The 19,218-nt window shown below is 38.9% G+C and overlaps 1 protein-coding gene across 3 annotated transcripts in view; it reads right to left on the bottom strand.

Moving 5' to 3' along the window:
* The window catches only part of THRB (thyroid hormone receptor beta), a 438,230-nt gene that overhangs the window by 330,567 nt on the left and 88,445 nt on the right, over window positions 1-19,218 (bottom strand). For 2 of the 3 annotated variants that reach the window (XM_072651176.1, XM_072651181.1), the window contains exon 2: window positions 15,116-15,230. The exons of the other annotated variant lie outside the window; for it this stretch is intronic. The gene's annotated coding sequence lies outside the window, so the exon portion shown is untranslated. The remainder of the gene's footprint in view (window positions 1-15,115; window positions 15,231-19,218) is intronic. 3 annotated transcript variants of the gene reach the window in all.

The raw sequence follows: 19,218 nt of genomic DNA, 5'->3' as shown, positions 1-19,218 counted from the left end.
TTCCCTAAATCAATCAATCAACCAATTAGTGAGTCCTGAATTAAGAATGAAACCAGTGCCTGAAATCCCAAACACCTAAGAATACTAGGTATGGAACAATCTCTTAAAATTTCTGAGTCTCACTTTTCTCACCTAGAAAATAATGGAAGTCAACATTAAATCATCTCTAATGCCTATTCCAGTCCTTAATTTGGGAAGATGATGGATCTGACCCTTTTTTTACTTTTTGGGGGAGAATATGGTCCTCTAAGTCCATAAATACGAGGAACCCTTCTCAAGATAACTCTCCCCACCAAAGGAGAGCAGGGTTATGCCAATAACCACTCAGTGGGTATCTGAGACAACACTAGAAACCAGATTCTTTTGATTCCAAGGCTAGCCCTCTATTCACTATGTTAAACTGTCTCTTGAAAGAGAAGTCATTCTGGAGCTCGAGGACCTGGGTTCAAGTCCTGATTTTGATTTCTTACTAAATCTGTTATCTTCCATTTGATTTTGAGGTCCTTGAGGGTAGGGAATGCCTTTTGCCTCTTTTTGTATCTCCAGCACTTAGTTCAGTTCCTAGCACACAACTGGTGCTTAATACAGGTTTATTGACTATCTTACATAAATCACTTAGCCTCCCTGGATGTCTCTTTCCTTTTTTATAAAATGAGAGGGTCAAACTAGATGACTTCCAAAGCACCAACTAGCTAGAGAACTATGATACCACATTAAAAGGATTATTAGTAAAAAGCATAAAACCCATCTATTCTTTCCCCCCCTTTTTCCTCTCCTTTTTAACCCCATCAATTCTTGCCAAGGAGCCATGACAAAATGCAAATTGCAGTTTGAGATAATGATTAAAATTCTTCCCTACATCACTGACACTGAGAGACGAGATAAGTTTTTGGCAGCAAGGGAGGGGGGAGGCACCAGATGGCTTCCATCTGGATCCCCATTGATTGTATAATTAAAACCCACCTCCCATTATCAGAATGGTAGGTGATAGACAGTTAGAAGATGAGTACCCTCCATGTTTTGAAGAAGCCTCCTTTCCCTGTCCCAACCATAGACGTATAAATATTAAAGAATGCAATCTGCTTCTAAGCAGATTTAGCATGAACTTTTAGCAACCCTCCCTTGACAACTTCCTCCCTTACAAGAGGATTCAGTTTCTATGTTCTCTGATAAAAATAGCAGTCCCGACACTTAAGGTTCAATCTGTGATTGAGGAAAGCCTTTTGCTTCCAGTCAGTAAACCAGTCACCTAAGTTTATGTCATTTAAGTGTTCCTTATAACCATAAAAGGCTGGACTTGAATCCCAGAAATTCTGAGTTGGAAGGGTCCTCAGTCATCTAGTCTGACTGAATATGACTCTCCCCTGCCACATATCTAATAAGATGTCAGCTTGCCTTTCTGTGAAGACCTTCAATGAGGAGGAATCTACTAAGCCATGCCACTTCTAGATACGGGTAGAAGTTTTTCCTTAAGTCAAACCGAACATTGTCTCTTTGTAACTTCCATTCCTTGCTCCCGATACCAAAAAGAACAAGTCTGATCCATGATGGTCTTTCAAAAACTTGAAAACTTTCTATAATTCAGAAAAAGGGAGAAGAGAAGCACACTTGAAAGAGGACAAGGGTGAAGCCTGTGACTGATGTCCATGATCCACAGGTACCTGCTGGGTTTTGTGTTCTGGAATTATCAGCCCCCAGGGCTCTAGAAGCTACACTGTCTTCAATTCCTTAAGTCTGTCTTCTGAACTGTTGAGGAATCCAATCTATGTTTCAGTCTGGAATACTCTCTTTTCTTCCCCTCCTTTCAATAAGAAAAGTTTTGATTTCATCTCATTCACTTTCAGTGTTCTGAGGGAAACATTCCCCCCATCCCCAGGAAATCTTGCACTGACACCTTTTTACCACTAAAGTCTTCCTACAGATCAAAGTGGTCAGAATTTCGAAGGGAGAAAAATGCAGGTCAAAGAGATCTAAAGAACAAATTGAAAATTCAAACCGCACCTCCAGACTCAACACTGAATGTTACTGGAAGGATTTCATCTATTCTGTTTCTCCTTGACGTGTCATCCTGTGTCTTAGACTACTTACTACCTATTTATAGAGCTAAGTTCCTGAGAAATAATAATTGTTCATCTTCCTAGAAGGTTTTAAGCTACAGAGCAGTCGTGGGCCGTGTTGTACAGTGGAAAGGACAATGGCTTTCAAGTCAAGAGGCCCTGGGCCTCCTGCCCAACTCTTACTACTGATGGGTCTTTGGGCAAGTGATTTAATCTCCCCTGAGATTCAGTTACTTCATCTGTTAAATGAGGGGATTAGACTAGATAGTGCCTATGGCCAGTTATAGGTCAGGTCCCAGGATCTCATAATAAGGATGAACATGCATTCAGATAATGAGATGAATAATAATAACGCCAAAGAAATAGTTTAGACTAAATATGAGCAAGTGAAGGAAGGAACGAGGTTTCCATTTTGTTCTGCATTCTTTATCCATAATTATCTTCAAACTGGAAAGGGTGGATGAAACATGAGTGAGAGGGAATCAAAAAGAGAGTTTAATTTTAATCCAAATTAGTTAAGAAGATAGAAATCACCTAGATAGTTTAAATGAATTCAAGCCTCTATGTCCAGAGTACTGAAAGGACTTGTTAATGTGATTAGAGATCTTTGGGAAATCATGAAGGACAGGAAAAGGTTGGAAGACTCAAGTTGGACAGATATCCTGATTTTCAAAAGAGGGGAGAAACATATCAAAACTAGAGACCAAGGAAGATTGATTCTGATCCCCGGCAAAATTTTACAAGTAGATCTTAGATGGGTGGTTTGTAAGCACCAATAAAATAAAGCAGTGCTATGAAACAGCATGGGTTCACCAAGAACACATTGTAACAAATTAATCCCATTTCCTTTATTGACCAGCTTTACTAGATTGGTGGCAGCTAGCTGGTAAAGTGGATAGAGCACTGGGCTTGGAATTAGGAAGACTCACCTTCATGCATTCAAATCCAGCCTCAGACATGTACTAGCTATGTGACCCTGGACAAGTCACCTAACCCTTTTTGCCTTAGTTTCCTCATCTGTAAAGTGAGGTAGAGAAGGAAATGACAAACCACTCCAGTATCTCTGTCAAGAAAACACCAAATGGGGTCACAAAGAGTCAGACAAGACTGAAATAACCCAATGAAAACAACTTCTAAATTAGTGGATGAAAAGTACATTTCATCAACACATTTGATAAAATTTGTGATTATATATTTGTAGAGAGGACAGAAAAAAGTAGTGTTAAATAGACTTGTACTTTGTTGAATAACTTTACCTACTAGTAATGAAAAATTCACAAGTCCAACTTGTTCAGGGCCTCCTGCATACCTTGAGCCAGTATGGCAATTCAAGAAGACATAATAAGTTGGTTTCAGGGCAGCATTACAGATTGTTACTTAATGGGGCAATGTCCACATGGAGAGAGATATCTTGTGGCTGGATGTAGGACTTCATAATATTTTTAGTCAATAATTTGGTCATAAAAGTATAACTGATACATAACTTGGAGCAAGTAGTTAATAAAATGGCTACCAGAGAAAAAAATGCCAAAAATCTGACCCAATGGATGCAAACTAAAAGATTGCACCACTGATGCGTACTACTTATGTAACTTTAAGCAAATCACATCCTCCCTGGGCTTCATTTTCTTCATGTGTAAAATGAAGGTGTTGGACTAAATGACATCTGAGATTCCTTCACTCCCTAGATCTATGATCCTTTGAGCTTATGGCCTCTGAAGAGCAAATTTAACAGGAGTGGATTCAAAGTCTTGCTTTTGGAGTGAAAATAAATCACTTGTAAAAGTCAAATACGGAGGAGAAAAGACTTGACAGAATTTCATGTGGAAAAGCCTGGAGTTGAGTTGATTAAAACCTTAAAATGAGTGAAGAGTATGATTTGGCTGCTATAAAAGCTAATGCAGCCTTAGGTTGTATAAATAGAATTTAATGTCAAGATCAAGGATTATCTCTACATATTTGTGAACTGTAGTTTAACGCGGCCATGGAGAAGCTAAGAAGCAGTGTGGGGAAAGGATAGGAAACCATGAACATGTGGGTTCAAGTCCTGTCTCTGACACATAACAGACTGCATTACTGTGGGTCAGCTTTATAATTGTTCAGTGCCCCTTGGCAACTCTCTCAGGCATCTCATTGCAGAGAAGGTGCTGACTTGCAGAGGTAAAATGAATATCCTCACTGGGAATTCCCTGTGCCGATGAAATCAGAGGTCCAACCTCTGTCCCTATGCTTATTGGGAAACTAGAATCCATTCAAGGAATAGTGACCAGAATGATGAAAGGTCTGGAAACCATGTCATATAAAGAGCTGAGGAATGGTTGAAGGAATTGAGCTTGGACAACAGAAGAATTAGGGAGAAGACATGAAACCGTCTTTTCATATTTAAAAAGGTGATTTTGCAGATACCTGCATGAATGTTGCATTATTCTTGCCCCAGAAGGCAGAATTATATGAGTAGCAATGACTAGTCAACAGATTTTGCCTCATGGAATAAAGGAACAAACAATGGAGCTGTCCAACAATGGAATAGGTTCCCCTGGAAAGCAACAAGGTCCTTCTTGCTAGGCGATATTCAAGAAGACAGATTTTTACCATCTGTCAAGAGATTTTGCTGGCTGTATATCAAGTGAGGGTTTGAAACAAAGGTGAGGACCCTTTGAGTTCTATACACTAGCTTATTTAGGAGATATTTGAACATCCTAACTATTGTCCTGCTTCTGTTTATGTTCTTCCCAGTCAGTCAACAAGCATTTCTAAGCATCTTCTACAAATCAAGCACTGTGGTAAGCACTTGAGATATACAGAAAGGGGAAAAACACACAGACCAAAAAAACAAAACAAAACAAAAAAACAACCCAGTCACTGCTCACAGTCTAATGAGACAGACAACATGCAAACAACTATGGATAAACAAGCCATATACAGGTTAACCTGACAATAATCAACAGAAGGAAAGTACAAGTAAATTCCTGTTCAGTGGCTGCCTTCTCTGACCATGCTATTGCAACCTCATTTTCCCATTTAATATTCAGTATAGCATAGAGGGGACAATGATAAAACCTGGGGAGGGCAGGAGAAAGGAATTCTAATCTCTCTGCTGCCACTAGAGTGTGACCTGGGCAGCTAGTTAGTATCATCTCTCAAGTCTCAGTTTCCTCTTCTTTTTTATTTTAAATTTTTTTAAAATTTTAAATTATTTTATTTGTTTTCAGTTTTCTGCAATCACTTCCATTTATCTTAGATTTTTTACCCTCCCTCCCTCTCCTTCCTCCTCCCCTCCTCATGCCTTCTCCAAGATGGCATGCCATCTTATAGATAGCAACCTTATATAGGTTCTACACATACATTCCTATTAAATACATTTTCACCTTAGTCATGTTGCATAGAGGAATTAAAATGAATGGGAGAAACCATAAAACAAAACAAAACATAACACAAGAGAAAATGGTCTACTTCATTCCGTGATCCAATTCCATAATTCTTTCTCTGGATGTGGAAGACATTTTGCCTCAGAGTCCATTGCAAATGTTTTAGGAACTTGCATTGCTATGAAGGACTAAGTCTACCAGAAAAATTCCTCGCACACTGTGGTTGCTGCTGTGTACAAAGTTCTCCTGGTTCTGCTCCTTTCACTCAGCATCAGTTCATATAAGACCCTCCAGACCTCTCTGAAGTCTTCCTGTTTATCATTTCTTTTAGCACAATAGTATTCCATTACATTCATATACCACAACTTGTTCAGCCATTCCCCAATTGATGGGCATCCCCTTGATTTATAGTTTTTGGCCACCACAAAGAGAGCTGCTATAAATATTTTTGTACATGTGAGGCCCCTTCCCATTTTTATGTTCTCTTTGGCATACAGTTCTAGAAGCAATATTGCTGGGTCAAAGGGTATGCACATTTTTGTAGCCCTTTAAGCATAGTTCCAAATTGTTCTCCAGAATGGTTGGATCAGCTCACAGCTCCACCAACAATGAATTAGTGTTCCAACTTTCCCACACCTTCTCCAACATTTATCATCTTCCTGTTGTGTCATGGTAACGAATCTGATAGGTGTGATGTGGTACCTCAGAGTTGTTTTGATTTGCACCTCTCTAATCAGTAGTGATTTACAGTATTTTTTCATATGACTATAGATAGCTTTAATTTCTTCCTCTGAAAATTGCCTGTTCATATCCTTTGATCATTTATCAATTGGGGAATGACTTGTATTCTTGTACATTTGACTCAGTTTTCTATATATTTTTGAAATGAAGCCTTTATCACAGACACTAGTTGCAAAAATTCTTTCCCAGTTTTCTGCTTCTCTCTAAATCTTGGTTGCACTGGGCTTGTTTGTGCAAAACTTTTCAATTTCATGTAACCAAAATCATCCATTTTGCACTTCATAATGTTCTCTATCTCTTGTTTCGTCAAAAAATTTCTCCATTCTCTATAAATCTGACAAATACACTATTCCTTGCTTCCCTAATTTGTTTATAGAATCAGTCTTTATACCTAGATCACACATCCATTTGGACTTTATTCTTGTGTATGATGTCAGGCATTGGTCTATGCCCAGTTTCTGCCACTTTGTTATCCAGTTTTCCCAGAAATTTTTGTCAAACAGTGAGTTCTTATCCCAGAACCTGGGGTCCTTGGATTTATCAAACAGTAGATTGCTATATTCATTGAGTACTATGTCTTGAGTACCTAGCCTATTCCACTGGTCTACCCCTTTGTTTCTTAGTCAGTGACGAGTGGTTTTGATGATTGCTGCTTTATAATACAACTTGAGATCTGATAGAGCTAGGGCACTTTCCCTAGCATTTCTTTTCCTTAGTTCCCTTGATATTCTGGACCTTTTGTTCTTCCAGATGAATTTTGATATTATTTTTTCTAGCTCTAGGAAATAATTATCTGGTAATTCTCAGTTTCCTCTTCTATAAAATGAAGGAGTTGGACTGTTTGGTTTCCAAAGTCCCTTCCAGCTCTCAAATCCAGATTCCACATGTCCATAATTTGGAGTCTACATAATATAATAAATACCCTCTGATTTTATCCTCTGTTCTTCCTGAAGTTTAAATAGTAGCTATTCTCTGATTAAGTTCTCTTAGTGCCAGCTGCCCCAAGGTTATCTTTTCTCTGGGTACTTATTAACTAGTCAAGCACAAATTCCATGATTTAGACCAAAAAGAAAAAAAGACATTTGGCTCTAATGAAAAACTATTTAAAAGAAACATTGAATGAGCGAGAGCTGACCTCAGAATTAGGAAGACCTGGGTTCAAATCTTATGTTTGACACACACTGGCTCTGTGACTTTGAACCACTAAATGTCACTGGAAAAACTCTCTGACTATAAAACACAAGTCTGAACACCCCTGCCCTAAAAAAAGTTATCCAAATGCATTGGTTCCAAAGGACAGTATGTTCTACCCTGCCTGCTTGCTCAATGCAAAGACACCTCTTTCATCAAAAGGGTTAACCTGTCATCTCCCTCAAACTTTCTAACCAGCCCTTATCTTCCCCCCAACTGGCAGGATATGACCTTGTGGCTAAATGATATAGATAACAGTTCTAAGAAATAAAAGAAAACCAATTAAAATAGAATCAAAAGTGCCATTCAAACCTAACCTTATTTTCCTGGCTTGACTTCCCTGACTTGTCTGAGGACACAATGCCTATAAAACTGCTTGGAGAAAATTTTAAAAAAACCTATGGAAATTCAAAGAATCACCAGTTTATTAGTCAGGAGACAATGGAATGACTTCTCTCCTGGCAGCCTCCATTCAGACGCCCAACTCTCCAACAGGGCTGTATACCACACCATGAGATTATCCCCAAGAAGTGGGTATTGTTGAACACATCACTTACTCCATTCAACTGGACAGCAAATAACATCTTACTCCATAGCCACTGCCAAAGAAAAAGACCCAAACCATCACTCCTAATGATTAAGGGAGCAGCAAAGTAAAGAATGGAGAACAGGAAAAATTCAAAATTTTCATTTAGCAATTGCCTTATTCTATATTTGGGAAGAACAATAGAAATTCCCCCCAACTTTTTCCCTTGATCCTTCATTGTGGTGTGGAAATAACCCTACATTCTTAAAGAGTATCAGCTGCATGTGCACTCTAACTGGGTCTACCAAACTGCATAGGATCCAAATATGGGCTTGGTGACAGAGTATATGTCACAATATTAAAGAAGTGTAGATTTAGAATAGGACAGCTAGGTGGCCCAGTGGATAGAAGACTGGGTCTAGAATCAGGAGTTCAAATCTGACCTTAGACATTTACTTGCTGTGTGACCCTGGGCAAGTCACTTAATCTCTTTTGCCTCACTTTGCTCATCTGTAGAATGAGTTGGAGAAGGAAATGGCAAACCACTCCAGTATCTTTGCCAAGAAAACCCTCGAAAGGGTCACAAAGTGTCCAACATAATTGGATATGACTCAACAACAACAAATGTGGAAATATGTTTTGCATGATTTCATATGTATAAAGGTACCTGTTGTATTTCTTGTCTTCTCATTGGGTGAGGGAAAGGTGGAAGGAGGGAGAGAATCTGTAACTGAAAAGTTAAAAGAAAATTTCAAACAAACTAGATATGTTGCAGGACGTCTAGTCCAACTGTCTAGTTTTATGGGTGAGGAAAACTGAGGCATCAAGTCACACTATGGAAACTGAGGGATTTGTCCAGGGTCACCTAGGTTTTATCAAATGCCAAATCTGAAGCCAGATCTTCTGATCTCAGAGCCTATGTTGTTCCCACTGTATCGGGATATTATTTTAATTGCTCTTAGTAGATTATATGAAATTTTACTGCCATGACTAAGACTTTAGGAGTAGATGCAGGTGCAATCTTGACTAGGAAGAACAAAGAGATTTTGGTGGTGAGAGGGTGGCAGGGCAGACACTGATGGGACAGGGAGAGGGGGTGGTGACAGGGAGACAATCCAACAACTGTCCAGGAAAATCGAGGAAAGGGATGAGAATGGAGTCTTGGCACAGAGACCATAATGGAGAGCTGGCAAAATGAGAGAGGATGCTATTTTTCTACCCCAAAAAGGGAAGGAGTAGGGTAGGGAGAGAGAAAACAAATAAAGAGCAAACGTTTAGCAGCAATGAAAAGCGGTAAATGGTATGGCAAGGGACTGAATGAGTCACAGATAAAAAAGTAAGCCCCAGCAAGAGAATCGGAGAACTGTGCCCGCTTTAACAGTGGGATTGTGTGTGAGTCCAGGGGCCTGAAGGGAAGCCCTGGCACATCTTTATAAACACAAAACAATAAACAAGCCCAGCTTTGATAAGCGTGGCGCCTCTACCGGCCTGACTCGCAGATTCGGAACAAGTCATCTTTCTTAACCGATTTGATGTTTTTAGGGTTGAAAGGGGAAGTTTTTCTGCTCCAATAAATTGGGAGAGAAGGACATGCAATTAGTTTCCATTCGCTTCTCTTTGCGCCCCGATGCCACTTGGGATGACAGTTAGCATCTTCATCAGAGCCCGCTGTCTGAGGCGTGAGGATCTCATTTTATCGACAGCTCGGGAGATACTGCTTCCTGCTCAGGCCTTCCATCAATCTGGAGTCAAAGCATCCCAGAAAACAATAAACTGGAGCATCTTCCTTCCTCGCACTTTGTTTCAGTTATGGCCTCTCTCCTTTGCCTGGCAGAGAGGCATCTCTTCTTTTATGCCTGTCTGTTCCTGGTAGGATATCTTAACTTTTATCTTTACTCTTCCCTTTATAATGTAGGCACCAGCATGCCAATGCTACAAAAATGCACCAACACAGAGGATGAGGCCAGGTCCTAACTTTGGTTGAGTTTTTCTGCTCATAGACAGATCAGCCTCTGCATCTCTCTACCTCTGGGGGCAAAAAAATGGCCGAAACCATTGAAACTATTCTCCCTCTCTCTAAAGCAACCAGGCATATATAGAATCTGTCTACTCATAAGCCAGTCAATTATATGTGTCCCAGATCCTTCTTTCTCTAGGGAAGTGAATAGGATTTATTAAGTGCCTACTGTATGCTAGGCACTGTTCTAAGCCCTTTACAAACATTATCCCATTTTTATCTCTACTTAGGAGGGGCTCCATGTATTTAAGAGAGCCCTGAATGGGGAGACAAGAAGAACTGGCTAGCTCTGGGAAAATCATTTAACTTTTTTGTACCTCAGTTTCCTCCTCTGTAAAATGAGAATGATTATTACATCTGCATTAATTACCTCAAATGGCTCAAATGAGATAATGTGTGAAAAGTGCTTTGCAAACTTTTAGGTTTCGTATAAATAGCAATTGTTATTATGAACTCCCAAAGAAGTAATAACTGAGAGTAACCCACTAGAATCTATAACTTAAACAAACCTTTAAAGTCCAAATATAGGGACCTGGGTCAGAGAGGAGGAGTTTCTTTTCCAGGGCTGGGGAAAGGAGTGAGGTAGGAAAAAAGCAGGGGACAGTCAAGTCTGCAACCCTATTTATAAGGAAGTAAGTTATTCAAATAAAGTCAGCCAATATTTACTAAGCATCAACTGTATGCAAAGCTTTGTACTAAGTGCTAAGGCCACAGAGAAAAATTGAAAGTGTCTTCCTTCAAGAAGCTTACGTGCTTTTAGTAGGATTGGAAATAATGGATCATTTACACAAGTGTTAATTTCCTTGGGGGTACGAAGGAAAGTTAACTGCTCTTTCCATTAAGAATTTGCTCCCTAATAGTATTTTTTAAAAATATCTTTCTTAAAAACCCCTTTTAAGAAGTACTTTAAAGTTTATGGTTATGATGATGTCACAGCTACATTTCTTTTACACTATATGAAGTCAGGTATGGTATCAAATCAGTTCAGTAAATTATAAACATCTTGACATGTGGGTAGCATGTCTTACTAATTTTGTATCTTCACAAAGTCCTTGTGTAAAATAATAAAAATAACTGAAAATTTTAGGACAATTTAAGGTTTATACCCCTGAGAAATAGATAAAACAAGTATTAAAGCATCCTCATTTTACAGATGGAAAAACTGGGGCTTTCCAGAGGGGAAGTGGCTACTTATTGTGATATAAGATTTTAAGATTCGAAGCTGGAATTTGAACCCAAGTATATTGACTAAAAATCTGGCACTCTTCTACAGAGCCTTATTAAATATTTAATATACATTTGCAAAATAAATTAATGAAATTAGTCAACAATATTCAGCCATTGTTTATTACTTGTTCAATGTGCATTGTACTATTTGGGAAACAAAGAAATATGAGGTTCAATTCCAATCCCATGTTCCCTATAAAACCTTACCTGACCAACCTAGCCCAGCCCAGCACACAGGGACCTCTACCTTCTCTGAACTCCAATGTCACTAATGCCTCTATGCTCTTATTTGGCATTTATGCCTTATGGTTTTAGTCATCCTTTCACATACACATATCTATTCCCTCCAATTAGACAATAAACTCCCTGAGGGCAGGGGCTAGCTCTTCTTCCCTTTATATCCTTCATAGTACAGCCCCCTACACCAAGGAGGCATTCAAAAAATACCAACCCACTGTCTATTTGAGAATATGTGGTTTCTACCATCAAAAAATTTACTATCTTGTAGAAGAGTCAAGACAAAGATAGGAATCTTCACAATAGTCCTAATGGAGTAGGTGGGGAATAGGGCACATCAAAAAAATCCATTTTACAAACAGTGAAATGTGTTACTCATAGGACCTAAAACAGTACCACTCAGGACAAGTAATTATTCACTACTCATTCAGACAGTGGCAATTAACTTCTTACTTTTCATTACTAACTTATTAAAAAAAACAATCAGTCAACAATTATCTCTTAACTGTCTACTCTGTGCCACTGGGGATACAAAGAGAAATAAAGTGACGATGGCTAATATTTATATAGCCCTTTTAAGGTCTGCAAAGCTGCTGAGTACACGAAGGCAAAAATAATGGGAATAATATTAGCCAACACTTAGATAGCTAACATGCAAGGCTTATAAGGCTTTCAAGGTCTCTCATGTAGATTAGACCACGTAGAGTACTGAACATGGGAGTTAGCAAAGACCTGGATTTGATGGTTTTCAAAGTCCATTACAGCTCTAAATCTATGATCTGGTTATCTCTTTGTTCCTCACAACAGCCCTAGGAGGTAGAGGCTATTATCATTTCTATTTACAGATGGGGAAACTGAGACAGAGAGAAGTTAAGTGCCTTGCCCAGGGTCACATGGCTACAAAGTGTCTCAAGCTGGGTTTGAACTCAGATCTTCCTGATTCCACTCTATTTCCACCACTCCATTTCTCTTCCACTGTCCCTCCCTCTGAAAGATCAGCTTTTGGTTAGGTGGTTTGTTTAATATTCATTCATCTCACTTTGGTGACTCAAAAATAAAGCAGTCCCTCCTCTCGAGAAGTTCACAGCTTATTTGGAGGAGGCAATATGTCCAATTTTAAAAGAGCACACATAATAAATGTCAATAATATTGTATATTGTATTATAAAAATAATCAAGTAAAGGCCTGGGATTTCCTTCTTTAAGAGTCACTCTTCAAACCCAAAATAAGATGCTTGTTCATTTATAATAAAAGTGGGTGGCTTTGGAGACACTGAGAGACAATGAGGTTTATTTGCATTCCTAGTTAGTGTCCTTTGGTATTAGAGTCAGCAGTAATAACAATAATGGTGGTTTCAGGTGTATAAGGGCCGTTAAGATGGTGCCACAGTGCAAAGAGCACCAGGCTTGAAGTCAAGAAGACTCATCTTCCTGAGTTCAAATCTACTGTCAGACACTTAGTAGCTGTGTGATCCTGGGTAAGTCACTTAACCCTGTTTGCCTCAGTTTCTTCATCTGTAAAGTGAGCTCAAGAAGGAAATGGCAAGTCACTCTAGTATCTTTGCCAAGAACACCACCCTCTAGGCCAAAAAAATCATAAAGAGTTGGACATAATTGAACAACAACAGATTTGTAAAGCACTATGTTGCCTCACTGGAACCTCACCATAAGCTTGGGAAGTATTATTTATCCCCACTTTACAAAGGGGGAAACTGAAGGTCAGAGAGGTCAAGACATTTACCAGTGATCCCACAGTTAGTAAGCATCTGAGGTTAGATTTGAACTCAGGTCTTCACATCCACAAGCTTATCCACTGTGCCATTTAGTTAGCTGCCTTTGCAGAAGAGAAGTCCATCATTTGGTAGGAGGACCTAAAAGTTACACTTTCGCCACAACCTGATATGATTGTTAATAGTCAAGGTATTGTCCCATATGCACATTCATCTTTGAAACAGTTTTCTTAAAAGTCTGTCTTTCTAAGAAGTGCTTCCAAGCTTACAGTACAAATGTCATAGCTACATTTCTATTCTGCTGCCCCTCCCTGTGAAAATTCAGTTACAGCTGTTTTTTTAATCCATTCTTCTTTATCCACAGGTGCCGTTATTATGCAAATGTTACATCTGTGTGTAACTCAAATAAGCATTTTATTGCAATTAAGACATGGAAACATTTTATGAATTGTTATTCTTCAACTATATGAAGCAATTACATTTCATAAAAGCTGTAGCTTTCTTCGAGTTTATTTTTTAAAATTAATTTTTCCTTTTCAGTTTTTATAATTAAAAATTAATTCATAAAAAAGACAGAGTAGAGGGAATAAGCATTTGTAAAAGCACCTACTATGTACCAGATACTCTCACTTGATCCTCACAACAACTTATGAAGCAAGTGCTGTTATTATCCTCATTTTACTCTTGAGAAAACTGAGGCAGGCAAAAGTTAAGTAACTTGCCCAGGGTCACACAGATAAGAAGTATCTCAGGCTAGGTTTGAGCTCAGGTGTTCCATATTCCAAACCTAGTGCTCCAACCACTGAGCAACCTACTTGCCTCTAGAGAAAGACTTAGAATCAGGAAGACCCATGTTCACATCCTGTCTTTGGGAAATGAGATGTGGGTTGTCAGACATGACTAACAGATCACCATGTTCTGCTTAACTACACATTTTTAGTACAAGAAACAATTGGGGATGTATGGAAAAGGAATTATTGGCAAGTGACAGGGATGCTTTTAAGCAGCAATAAGACATTTATCTTGTTTTCAGTGTTGCCTCAGACACTGCTGGCTGTGAGATGGTCACTTTCAGTCTTTGTTTTCTCAACTCTAAAATGGGTACTTAAATACCTGGAATAACTACCTCACAGGGTTGTGAGACTCAAATGAGACATTACCAAAAATGTTTCACAAACTTTAAAGGGCTATAAAAATGTTCATCACTGTGAAGAAATGTAACCCTTTGACAACTTTCAAATGAGAATGACAGTTTCCTACTTAAATCAGATGAGGAAAAGTTTTCAGGATATTGTGATTACAGTCACTCACTGTGTATTATTATTGTAAAACTGCAATGATGTGAACTTAGCAAAACAGTCTCCTCTTTGAGGGCTCCTGAGGTATGATTCATCAAAGGTCAGAACATGGGAAAATAGACTAGGTGGATCAACTTGACCTAGCTTGATCATTCACCTAGTTTGGGAAATGCCTATCCTCTCCAGTGAGCCAATAAGCTTTGAACTCATAGTGTCCCTCCCTGAGGGCCCAAGAACATAGCTGATGGTCCAAAAGAAAACTTGGGCTTTGAAAAAGGAAGACCTATAGTCCTCCAGAAGGTGGATGGATCCAATGCGATTCCCACAGGCTCCAGGGAAAGACAGGATTTCCTGTCAACAAAGATCTCAGAGCCACTGGTAAGAATCAGCCTAGCCAGCTCTAAGCAAGCAGAGGAGCCTTCATCATTTACTAGTAGGTTCAAGGTTCAGCAACTGACTTAGTAAATACAATTCAGACAAATTGAAGAAAACAGACATAAATAGTTCAAGGATGAGAGCATTACTTTTAGAAGTCACAGTTATAGAGGCCTCCAAAATGGTCAAGGAAGGTAATGGCCAGGAGTCTGGAGAGAAAATTCTCAGTGGGGGCCAAGGTACTAAGGGTGGAAGTGATGAACAAGAAGCCAGGACTCAAAGAAAGATGTTGGTCCCACAAACACTGATAAGACCAGAGATACATTCTGGAAAGTACTGAACATCCCACCTGTCCTGGAAGTGATGCCATCTTCTTTCTACCTTGGACTCAAAGGTTGAAGAACTTTGATCAGTCAGCACGGAGGACAGTTCAAAAACTCATATTCAGCAAGATTTTCTCTCATCTGTAAGGAGAGGAAGGAACATCTCCATTTCTCACATGATGCTGTTTGTACCAAGACTGTTTTCATTTGCCTTAGTTTCTCATTAAAATGACCTATTTAACCATTTGTGAGTTTTTCTGGGACAATGTTTTCTAGATGGTCATTTGCAGAGCCTGTGACATGCCTAGAGAGAGTTTGATGGGAAATTTGTGATTCTAGTGATCTTTTCTTCTAAAAGACTCAATGAAAGATTCTATATGAACCCCAAAGCTACATTAATTTAGTTTTAATTTTAAAATCAAAGTATTACACTTGGCATGACGGGGCACTCTTTTCTCTATTATTTTCCTCCAAAATTTTCTTGAGTCTTGCCCTTTATCCCAAAGCAATTCCTTACCTCAAAAATCCTCAAGCCAACATTTGCAGATTTCATTAATACACTAGATTTCCCAAAGGATTCCATGTTTGAATTCATTTAAGACGTGAATGTTGACCTATAGGAAGGACTAGATACAGCTATACTTTGGTGTGTATAGAATGGGGATATGCACCCCCCAGTGGCCAAAACTAATGGTGGCAGTAAGGGAAGTAGCTCCAGAGTCAACAGGGACTCCAGAGCTGGGAAAAGATGGCAGTCAGGAAGACGGGTCAGAGCTGGCTGTGGGCACTCTCTTTTCTGTTTGAGCCTTGACTTGACATGACCACATGCAAATGTTAACTGATCACTGTATCACTAAAGTTTTTTTTAATTAATATTTTGAGGATGGCTAGCATGTTTAATGAAGGTAGAAATGGAATGCCAGGTGTGGTGGTACATGTCTACAATCCTTGCTTGAGGGGAAGTTGAGATTGATGAACTGCTTGAGCTCCAGGGTTCTGGCTTAAAGTAGGGCCAGTGCCTCCATGCTAAATCTGGTGCCAATATGGTGATTTGGGAGAGAGTAGATGGGATAGGACCCATACTGCCTAAGGGAGCAAGAGAGGGGAAGGCAAGGCAAGGCAAGGCAAGGGAAGGCAAGGAAAGGCAAGAGAAAGGAAGGGAAGAAAAGGGAAGGCAAGGCAAGGGAAGGCAAGGGAAGGGAGGGCAACAGAAAGGAAGGGAAGAAAAGGGAAGGGAAAGCAAGGTAAGGGAAAGCAAAAGGATCTGGGAAGAGACTTAACAAAAGACATGCAGGAGTTAAGTGGTCAGGATTAAAAACCAGGTCCACTGACTCCAAATCTGCTCCTAGTGATCAATAAATCACATAACTGGTAAATCTGATAGACCTGTGAGCTTCGTAAAATGGAGAAAATTGCCCAGGTCAGCCCTGCCCTATTTAGAGAACCATTTAGGGCCATTAAAAACCATTAAGACTATTAGCTGGGATTTAAGTTAAGCAGAAGGAACAAATCCCTGAACAAATACCAAGTAGAATTAATTCTACTCCTCCATCCTTTTTTCTTTCCCATCAAATCAAAGTTTCTAAAGTTCTCCTAAGGACTTTGTAATAGGTTCACTGTTTAATATATTATTCAAATCAGAAACAGCTCACTCAATATTTGCATACTATGATTTCCACCCTAGCTAGCATTTTAAAAGTGTCCTGATGCTTCTACTGGATCTCAATAATGTCTCTGAATCTGTTTTAACTGACTGGTCCATCTGCATTCACACATGCCTATCTGCAAATAAGCAACATTCTGCAGATGGGTCACATGATTCATGTAAATGCTATCAGATGCTCACTGAGCATCTCCAATGCATTGAGTACCATATAGCATAGCTGAATATAAGACACATGGTCTTTTCCCCTCCAGAGTTGGTGACCTTGTATAGGGAAAAAAATTACATTTTTACTTTCATTTACCTAACTCAAATTTAGCAATTCTTCATTTATGAATGTACATAACAAACCATGGTAGTATTAGCAGTACCTGGGACTTTGTTACCAAGAAAAATCATGGATATTTTCATAACATATTACAGTTATTGCAGATGTCATGGAATATCATTTATGCTCATTGCTACTTCAAAATTATTATAGCTTCTATGCATGCTGCTAGGTCATACATGATCCTATTTTCCTCTCTACAGATGATTGATTTCCTTTGTAATTTCCTTTTAGATTTTATTTTATATTTAATTAATTAATATTAATTTAGATTATTAATTAAACAGATGAAAAAACAATAATAATGCTTAAGAATCCTTTGTCATGAAGCTGAAATCTCCAACTCTGCATCTTTCACAGTGTCATGAAACAGCAGACGCTCAATAGGGTTTAGGTGAGGTTGGCTAAGATTTATAAAGCACATATCTTATCTCATTTGACCTTCATCACAATCCTGTGGTGTAGGTGTTATTTAACCCCCAATAAACAAGTAGTTATTGAATTAATTTTAAAAAATTAAAACAAATGAAAAAATTGAAATAAAAACCTGATTTTTTTTTAGCTTCAGGTGTATACCACACATTTATTGTTGCCCTTTCCAGCATATATATGCCCTGTGAAGTTTGAGTGACTTGTCCAACTTCATATAGGGAAGAAATGTCCGAGGCAGGTCCTGAACCCTGATTCTCTCTGACTTCAAATTGAGCACAGTTGTCACAACATCACATATAAGTCTTGCAAAGGACAGGGAAAAAACCTCATACCCACCTAAAGCAGAAAGATCAGGCTTGAAATTGAGCAGCAGACAAAATTTGGAAATGAAGTTGACATCCAACCAAAGATATCAATAAAATGTAAAAAGAAGAAGGAAAGTGGGATGCTTTGAAATTTTAGGATTTATTATTAGATTTTCATGACATTCATTGTTTTATAATGAATCTTTGTTCATGTTCTACTGCATATGTGAAAATGTTCTTTTTCCTTCTGTGTTTTGTATTTAAGTTTAAAATCAATAAAAGATTTTAGAAATAAAATGAAGCAACATAATGGATTTTTTTAGTCAGGAAGCTTTGTATTGTTGAAATCACAACAATATAATATAATTTCCCAAGTACAACATAACCTTCTTTCCGCTTTCTCTTCAATTCTGGGACCACATCACTGTTTGTTTTCATGGCCGTCTACATATGCATGTGTGCAAGCACACACACGCACACACACACACACACACACACATTACTTTAAGATTAATTTAATGGGCAACCTATCCAATTCTATATCACAGTTTGAAAAAAGGGACATACTCCATGAATTTGTTTTGTCCAGTGTAGGTTATTAGCCTTGTCTCCTTTGAGTTAGTGTTTGTGGATCTCATTAAGGAGGCTCTGTAGTGTTTTGAGCCTTGATGCAATCAGTGCATCACCTCCAAACACGAGTACCTACCAGACTTTACCATCTGGAGGGAATTCTTCCATTTGCCAGGACATCCTCCATGAAACTCATGATACTTCACTGAGAGAAGTATCAGAGGCATGAAGCCCAATATCAGAAGACTTGGGCTCAGATCCTGTCTCTGACACACACTCAACACAACCTCATCATAACCCAGTTTTCTGTGCTAGGTGGCACCATGGATAGAACTCCGGGTCTGGAGACAGGAAGACTTGCTTCCCTCAGTCTCCTCAACTGTAAAATGGGGATCATAATAGCACCTCCCTCCCAGGGTTGTTCTGAGAATTAAATGAGATACTATTTGTGAAGTCGCTGGCATAGTGCCTGGAACATTGTAGGTTCTTAATGAATGCTTTTTCCCTTTCCCTTCTCCCCTTGAGGTCTCAGGCAACTTATAACATAAAATAATGGATGGAACATGTATACGTACACATAGAAAATTCACCCAGATAGTCAGAACTACCCTGCTCTGCCACAACCAAGACTCACGAAAATTTTCTTATTCTCTTTTCTTTGCTACAGCCAGAGAAATAAAATCCACCCTAGTTGAGAACTGATCCAACCATTCCGGAGAGCAATTTGGAACTATACCTAAAGCACATCCAAAATGTGCATATCCTTTGATCCAACTACTAGGTCGATATCCCAAAGAGATCCTTAAAAAGGGAAAAGGACGCACATGTACA

The sequence above is a fragment of the Notamacropus eugenii genome, chromosome 3 (genome assembly GCF_028372415.1).
Source record: "Notamacropus eugenii isolate mMacEug1 chromosome 3, mMacEug1.pri_v2, whole genome shotgun sequence".
Classification (NCBI taxonomy): Eukaryota; Metazoa; Chordata; class Mammalia; order Diprotodontia; family Macropodidae; genus Notamacropus; species Notamacropus eugenii.
This window is presented reverse-complemented; position numbering and strand designations above follow the sequence as displayed.